This window comes from Falco biarmicus, chromosome 4 (genome assembly GCF_023638135.1).
Source record: "Falco biarmicus isolate bFalBia1 chromosome 4, bFalBia1.pri, whole genome shotgun sequence".
Taxonomy (NCBI): Eukaryota; Metazoa; Chordata; class Aves; order Falconiformes; family Falconidae; genus Falco; species Falco biarmicus.
Window position 1 is genome coordinate 30,403,847 of NC_079291.1, and position 8,142 is coordinate 30,411,988.

General features: G+C 43.1%; 1 protein-coding gene across 2 annotated transcripts in view; it reads right to left on the reverse strand.

Annotated features, from left to right (window-relative positions):
- Positions 1-7,920, reverse strand: part of BZW2 (basic leucine zipper and W2 domains 2) — a 56,571-nt gene extending 48,651 nt beyond the window's left edge. The window contains exons 1-2 of one of the 2 annotated variants that reach the window (XM_056334036.1): positions 7,785-7,882; positions 1,764-1,805 (exon numbers count right to left, since the gene is read on the reverse strand). The gene's annotated coding sequence lies outside the window, so the exon portion shown is untranslated. Of the gene's footprint in view, positions 1-1,763; positions 1,806-7,784 lie in introns of both variants that reach the window. The other variant, XM_056334037.1, reaches the window with a different exon arrangement.
- Between the last annotated feature and the right edge of the window lie 222 nt (positions 7,921-8,142).

Here is an 8,142-nt window from a genome sequence, read left to right on the forward strand (position 1 = left end):
AAGTTAGCGAAGCGCCAACCTAAATTTAGGCTTTTATAAATCTAAAACAAACGAAAGCAGATGTTCAACATGACTCTCAAGCAGGGGCTTTGCAATAGATTGTATTTTTCCTCTATTCTTGACAATGCTACAAAAACAGAGCTGATATTTCAGATTAAGGATATGGTGATATGAACCTTTATTAACCAATTGTTGAGAATATTAATTAAGGTAGCTATTCAGTAATCTAATAACCTAGTTATTAACAGGAACTGAGTAACTTCTACTGGGATTACAAAAAAAAAAAGGAACAAGGTGGTTGAAAAGAATAAACAGGGAACATCTTGGTCTACACTAGGAACAGTGCCCTTTTCCCTCATCACTGACATCTTGTCCTCCCACAGCTTCAAAAGATTTTTTTTGTGTTGTCTCCTCATACCACAACACTGCTTTTGCAGCACTAATACCTACCAGGTCAGACTGAAAAGGTCAACAACCGTTTAAAGTGACAAGACAAGACAAAGGAAAATGGGGAAAAGATCAGGCCTTCCTATACCCAGGAAAAAAAAAATAATTAACTTGGGGAGAGAAGCTAATCAAGTAATCCTAGCATCAGACAGGCTATCCATGAAATGCTTTGGCTCGACACACTCAGCTTCAGGACCACCGCTTGCAGATGGAAGTTCGAGAACTGCACAACTCCCATCACAGGAGAGACCTGACAGTCTGAAGCCTTGATGATTCAGCAGTGTAGGTCACTACAGAACCAGTTCACTATCATAAAGAAGGATCTTGGAGGCGTAACTGCAATACAAATAGATTGACATATTGATGGCAGGGCACACTGGGAAGAAGGCACTTCTCAGTATACAGCATTAAATATTTTAACAGAAATAAAACAACTAAAAATGAAAAGCCCTTCCCTTGGATCCGTTGGAAAAGTAAATTATGAGTATGTCTTCCTTTCTCTAACTCAAGGAAAAATCTTCTAATAAAGCTCTGCATAACAAGATAGCCAAACTCAAAACCTGGCAAAAGATCTCATCCATGTATTCAGTACAGGAGAAGCAGGTGTTTCCCTGTGCTGGGAAGGGAGCTGGGACTGACGGAGAGGACAACGAATCTCAAGGACAGAGACAAGGCCTCAGGTGGCCCTGGGAACACTGACTGAGGCCTCTTCTTGCCGCAAAATGTAGAGGGGAAAAAAAGCATCTCTGACAGAATAGGATTCAACAGCACAACACTGGGCTTCCATAGCACCAGCTGACTGGTTTGGGGATCCTCAGGTCTCAGTCACAGGAAAACATGCATTAAGACAATATAGTCAAAGCAGACCTAGACCAGCACAGGCTTCAGGAGTACCTCAGAGAGGCGCAGAGACATGGGACAAAACCAGGAACAAGACTCTAACCAAACTCCTACTAAAACTGGCACATACAGAGCAGGTTGTAGACTGAAAAAAAAAAAAAAAAACCCCAACCAAACTCACCATCCTCTCTTCTTGGATTGACTTCTACTTGACTATTCAAAACCAATAATATACTTTATTTTTCTAATTTTCTATCGCATGAGGCGTGAAATGGCAGTGAAAATAAATGACGATCTCTGGATCTGCTAATGCTCAGTAACATGTTCCTAAGATTTCACCCTTGTGCCTTATCAGAAGAAAAATGACTAATGTATAACTTGAATGCATTTCATAAATTTTCCCTCTTGAAAACGCTTCTAGAGAAGTAAAGGATTTTATTTACAGAAATAAAACTTAAAATGAAAGGATCACTTACGCCTGCAAATTACAAACTGTGGAACTGCTTAGACATCTTTTTCTGCATGAAAAGAAAACACATTTAAAGGAAAACACATGAAATAGTGGTTATTACAATGAAGTACAACTCCAAAGCTACATTTAATTGTTCTGTCTGCAGTAGTTGAAGGAGGTGCAGAAGGGTGTGACTCATTGGGATTCAAGACACCACAGGATATGCTTCCTTCCTGCATCCCTGACCAGCCTCTCTGTCCCAGACTGCATCTAGCATTTTCCTTGCCTGACCTGTCTGTCCATCATTTCAATTCTTACCAGAGGTAATCCATCCTTCTTACAGGCTGACTAAAAGCAATAATCTTTGTTTGCTACTGTAAGTTTACAATAACTGCAAGCAATTTCTGTATAAAACTTCTCCATCTGACCTATCAGATTTTGCAGAGTAAATCCTTATACAGAACTCCAAAACATGCCTATGTATGAAATACTCAATGACTTTTAAAATTCCTACAGAAAACTCAGCAGTTTCTGTACCAGGAAAACCCACATTTCTAATTTCAAAAGCTCTCAGACACATAGAAACTAGCAGCTCTTACTAACGTTCCTATTATGGTAGATTTATTACCTATTTACTTCCTGGAAATACTTTCTTGACTTCCGGGAATTTTAAAACCAAAATACATAACAACAAAAGATTATTTGTTTTATATGACACATGTGAGGAAGTTTTTTTATCATATTAAAATGTACTTAGTGATAAAAGCATATCTAAAGGCAAGTGGGAACAAGACAGAGCAACAGGGGAAAATAACCTCCTACTGCGTGTACGAGCCATTACCCAGGTTTCAGCCTCTGTACTTACTCACAATTAACTTACCTCTGAACTACTTTCCCTTTGCCCAGGAAGCATGTACCAAAACTTCCTAACTTGCCATCTGATCTACACGAGCTGCCATGTGCACCTATAACCCCATTGCAAAACTGTGATCCCAGTCGGAAGGCTTACTAGCAATGTTACAAATACATGATTTTCCTTTATTATGCTTGCAACACACAGCCTCACTTTGCAGAAGACCAAAGCTGTTAAACCCTGAAACTCAAGTGTTTCGTTCTGCTGTCAGCTTTACAGTACGTAAGAGTCTTGAGAAGCACCGCAGTGCTGTAAATATGGCCACCACACCACTACACCCACCCCTTTGGTCACTGGACTCTCTCTTTATTTTGCTTTTTATTTTGGAACGAATAGCTTTTATTTTTACTTTTGCACTCTCTTACAAGATCCATGTCTAGATTTAATAAGTACAGTATGGCAAGTTCAGAAAGCTTTTCAGGCATGGCAGAATATTACTGCACTCCACAAACTTCTCTCTAGAAAGAAGCAATAGATTTTTTCCATTTGTCAATTTTCTTCTCACACACCAGCACTATCTCAGAGTGATCCTTGAAGTATTTCAGTTACCTTTGAATAGACAGTCACTATTTTAAATTAACAAGTAAATACTGCTGCAGTTGTTCATATTTAATCAACAACAGATCACATGAAAAGAGAAACAGTATCAGAAATCAACTCCACAGTTTAAATGGAGAACCATGCCAGTTCACAGGTAAAATTAGATATAAGAATGGAATTACCTTACCTGTAGGCTCAGGCAGTGAGATAGGTATAGGTGACAGCCTATTTACTGCCTTATATACATCACAGACAAAGGAATTCTTGAACAGGAGGAATGAGGACAGAAAAAAAAAAAGTAAAAGATGATTGATGTCTCTTAAAACAATCTGAACTTAATAGTACATATCCACTCAATGCATAATTTTATTCCTCTGTCCTGAACAATCACCGTAAGCCTACAAACAGGTACGTATCTGTAGATGACTACAAGCAAAATTTAAATAAACTTGCCTTAGGTTAAGAAATTACTCAGAAATTAGATTAATTAGATATCTTTAGCCCAAGGGCCTCCATCATTCTTCACCAAAAAAAAAAAGGTTTAATTGTCACTGACTAACTGCAGCCAGCACATCCAGAATTTTGATTTTTCCCAGTATCGCACTCCTGATTCCCAAAACTTGGTGCAGGGTCTATACAGGCTGTAAAGTTTTTCAGTGTCCTCCTACAGAGATGTACAACCCTTGCAGCTTTATGTAATTTTATTTACTTTTTATCTCTTAAGTTCTGAATTTATGTTAGCAACACCTGTCCGAAAAGCCATGGCAAATCAGCTCTCACAGAAGCTGTGCTAATGCATGATTGGGTTATTGCCACCATTTGCAAAGCTTAAGTGGGAAAGAACTTAGTTTTGCAAAAGTGCTCAGCTGGCCCCCTGACACATACTGCTGTGCAGTCACTGAACTCATCTCAGTCCTTTTATCAGCAAAATGCTGCTTGTATGCCATTTCTTCTATTACGCTTACAAAAAACCTTGAAGTACCTACCTACATGGAATTCATATTCATGAAACTACTTGTTTAAAGCTTGGATTTCTCTTAATCAAAGAGAATCACAACGACTTGAAGTCTCATATGAAATGCAAAAAAAGATGTATGGTCTGAGCAAGTTTTTCATACTAGGACCCATCTAAAACAAACAATTAAGAGAAGACGAAATCAACTGGCAAAGGAGCAATTATTTTTTTTCCCCTAAATCATACAGACAATGCTGAGCATAGAAATGGAGCAAGGGGTATACGTATCTGCTTCTGTTATGGAAGTAATACTGATTATTTTTTTTTAATGAAACTTTTAACCAGGTAGTACAAATGCACACTACCCAAGCACATAAGAATTTTTTCTTTACACCATTAACCCTCACTATCTGTGGGGAGATTATGTGGGTTGCCTTTGCGTGATGAGCAGTTAAAGATATACACAAAAATAAAAGCAGATACTCAAAAATGCAATATACAGCCTACACAAATAAACTTGCGAGCAGTTTTTTCTAAAGAGAACTCTGTAGATGGCTGCTATGCTGGCTATATTCATGAAGTAGCCAGTTCAAAAACAAAGAGAGGCCCTTTTTCAAGCAGCTGTGAAAGTTATAATCACAGGATGCTGCAGACACAAAGTTTACCTAAATTAAAAAAAAAACAAAACAAAACCACCACAGGCTATCAAATACAAAGGTAAGCACAAAGATACCACTTTTTGCTGAGGAAGTGCTTAGCTGTGAACCAGCAAGATGGGAGCTAGGAGAGTAAGTCATAGGAATATCAGTACTTGTTTGACCTATACTTCTATTTTTCTCTAGATAAAATGCAGTGGGTCAGACCAAGTTTCTGATCATGCCACACCCAGGCACAGAAAGAGGCTACAGGATCTTTGACCTGCCACGGGCAGAGCAGCAGAGTACATGGCCATAACTCAAGCAAGCCTCCAAGGCACAAAGGGTAGTCATTTGAGAGAAAACAGATTGAAACCAGTGAAACCAGTCCAGCGTCTCCTTTTCCTCTCTTCCATGTGCAAAGACTGAAAGTTTCATGGTGCACTCTGCAAGGCATAAGGCAGTCCTCCCCTAGCTTGATCCAAGAAAAAGCTTATTGTTTTGTACATCCAACAAAAGCAAATGCTACTCAGTTAAAGGAATCCTTATTTTCTTGCATGAATCTTACTCTCAACAACTGCAGAAAACATGAGGTGTTTTGGATCACCTATACATTCATTATAAACCATCATAAATTCCCACAAGCACACCTGCACATACTAGAACCAGCAAATCACAGGGGAAAAATATCATCACTGGTACCTGCTTAGCAGATCAAAAGTATCAGGTGTATCACCTGATGAGGAAATGGGGAATTTTTTATATGCAATACTTATAATTTGAAATCTAAACAATATCTTGAGTTGCAGTGAGGTTAACATTTCCTTCTCCCTCTGTAATACCCAAACCTTACATTATTAATTACCATCCACAACTTAAATAAGTGAAATAAGCAGATACAGTAGATAAAAGAAAATGCATTTTGGGCAAGGCATAAAGGTACAGAAGCTGCGTTTTCATGTTCCTGTTCCCTGCCCCGACACAGACTCCCCATGCCACCTTGAAAAAAATCACTTGCTGCCTCCATGCTTCAAATTCCATACATAAAATGGAGGCAGTGCCACTTTGTTACTTTGTCATGATCTCGCAAGGATAAACCGAAGATTGTGAAATGTCTGCCTACTACAGGTCTGAAGGTCATACAGAAGCCTTCCATAAGTAACAGTAAGAAACATTTTAAACTAGTGTTAAAGTATTTTATTACCCTTGCAGATGGAGCGCTCCTGCACCCTTAGTCACCAAGTGAGCTCCATCCAGTGAGACTGCCAAGGAAAAACTGTGTCTGCCTGTTAACTCCGTGACTTAGGGTGCAATGACATTCTGACATTTAAAAAAACAGAATGCAATATGCACAGTTTTGTACATTGAATGCCTGACAGGATTTTTTTTGAGTACAAAAGGAAGCTTGTAGGCTTGTTATTTAATAGTGCCACAGAGATTATCAGAGTACTATAATATCATAAAATCTGTCCACAGTGGGTAAAATTCACACCCTGCAGTGAACCAACAAAAGAACACTTAAACCCCAATTTCAGCCTTCATGGTTGAGGCAGTGACAGATTTCTGTTAGCACTACATGGGGCTCTCCTTCTGGACCAGGATATAAAAAGTACTTTGGTCTTGAGGGCATTTCCTTTAGGTATTTTTGGTTTTCTAAAAAAAAAATTTAAAATATGTCAAGGGAATCTGTTATAATCTGAAGTCCAAAGCAATCTTTCCTATTTACACTTGTTGACTGAAGTAAAACTAGATGGTGATACATCCCTGTATTGCCGTGATTTTTAAATCAGGAAACCATACAGAATTTAGCTGTTTTGTTAATGTAAAATCGTATCACATTTTGGTTTTCTACCCAAACAGTTACAGAGGTTGGCTAGATTCAGAGAGTGGTGCTCTTCTACAGACCAGGACACAAACAATGGGATTTCGCCATTCCTTGAAGGCAGTCAAGCAACTAACAAACGTTAAAACAGAGAGGGAGATTAATATTTGAGAGACCTCAATATGTAACAAGCCATGAGATGACCTGCAAGTGCTAAAAGAAAAAGAAGAAAAAATATAGATATAAAATTAGCTTGCTGATAAAGCCATGCCTTCAAAGATTAGTTACAGGATAAAACAGGTTCCTTAAAAGAAAGCATACACAAAATATACACGGAGTAGTAGGACAAAGGAGGGTAAAAAGTCAGCACGGAGCACGGGGCCCCGCTCTGCCCCCCCGCACAGGCAGCAACCGCGGCCGCTGTAACCCTCAGCCTCTGCCCCTCGCCGGGGACGCGCAGGACCATCCCTGCGCCCTACCGGGCTGCAGCTGCAGGAGTGGAAAGTTGGATCTGTAACAACGATCGTTTTTCCACCCAAGGTTTAATTTTAGAAAGGCGCTAACAAAAGGCACCGCTCTGAACACCGCAAGCGCGTTACTTCCCAATTCATCAAAATCTGCTTCCTTTCGGAGACACGCTGCCGTGACACAATCGCGGCTTTATTCGGCCGCTTTAGCGGAATAAACAGCTTTTCCTGACTAGAAAGCACCGCCCCACACGCCGCTGCCAGGACGAGGCCAGGCGGCAGACCCCCGCGGCAGGACCGGGCTGCCCGGCCCGCCCCGCCGCCCCCCGCCAGCAGACCCAGCGCCAACGGGCTCCCCCGCGCCCGCAACAGGCGCCCCGCCGACCCCCGCGCCGCCCCACGCAGGGACGTTTCGCCCCTCGCAGCGGTCGGGCGCCGCAAACCCGCACACGGCGGCGTCCCCCGGCGCGGGTTTCGCCCGCGGCCACCCGTTCAACGCCGCCGCGGCGCCCGCCCGGGCCCGCCATGGCCGCCGCGCACAGGCACCGCGCCTCGCCCGCCCGCCCGGAGCTGCCCCGCCGCAGCCCGCGGAGGCCGCCCACCGCCCGCCCGGGCAGCGCCGCCGCGGGGCTGAGCCGCCTCTCCCGCCCGCCGGCGGCCGTGCTCTCCGCGGGGCGGGGCGGCCCGGCCGTGAGAGGCGCCCGCCCGCCGCACCTGTCGGGTGGTTGCGCGGTCCGGGGAGGGCAGAGCAGGCGCGGCGGCGGCAGCGGCAAACAATGGAGGAGTGAAGGACAGACACATTGACACACGGGCGCCGCTGCGGCCGCCCCCTCCGCCCGGCCGCCCCACTCCCAGAACTGTCCCGGGGGGGGCATGGAGGAGGAGACGCAGAAAGACCCGAAAGAGGGGGAAAAATAAAAGCAAAACACGTTTCTCAACTTCACAAAGACGGCGAAAGAGGAGGGGGTTCCTTCTTTGCGGCAGCGCCCTGCCGGGAAATCGGCGGAGGGAAACAGCCATCACCCAAATCCCCCCACACCTCGGTGAGAATGGTTTACCCCACGGCCGGCCC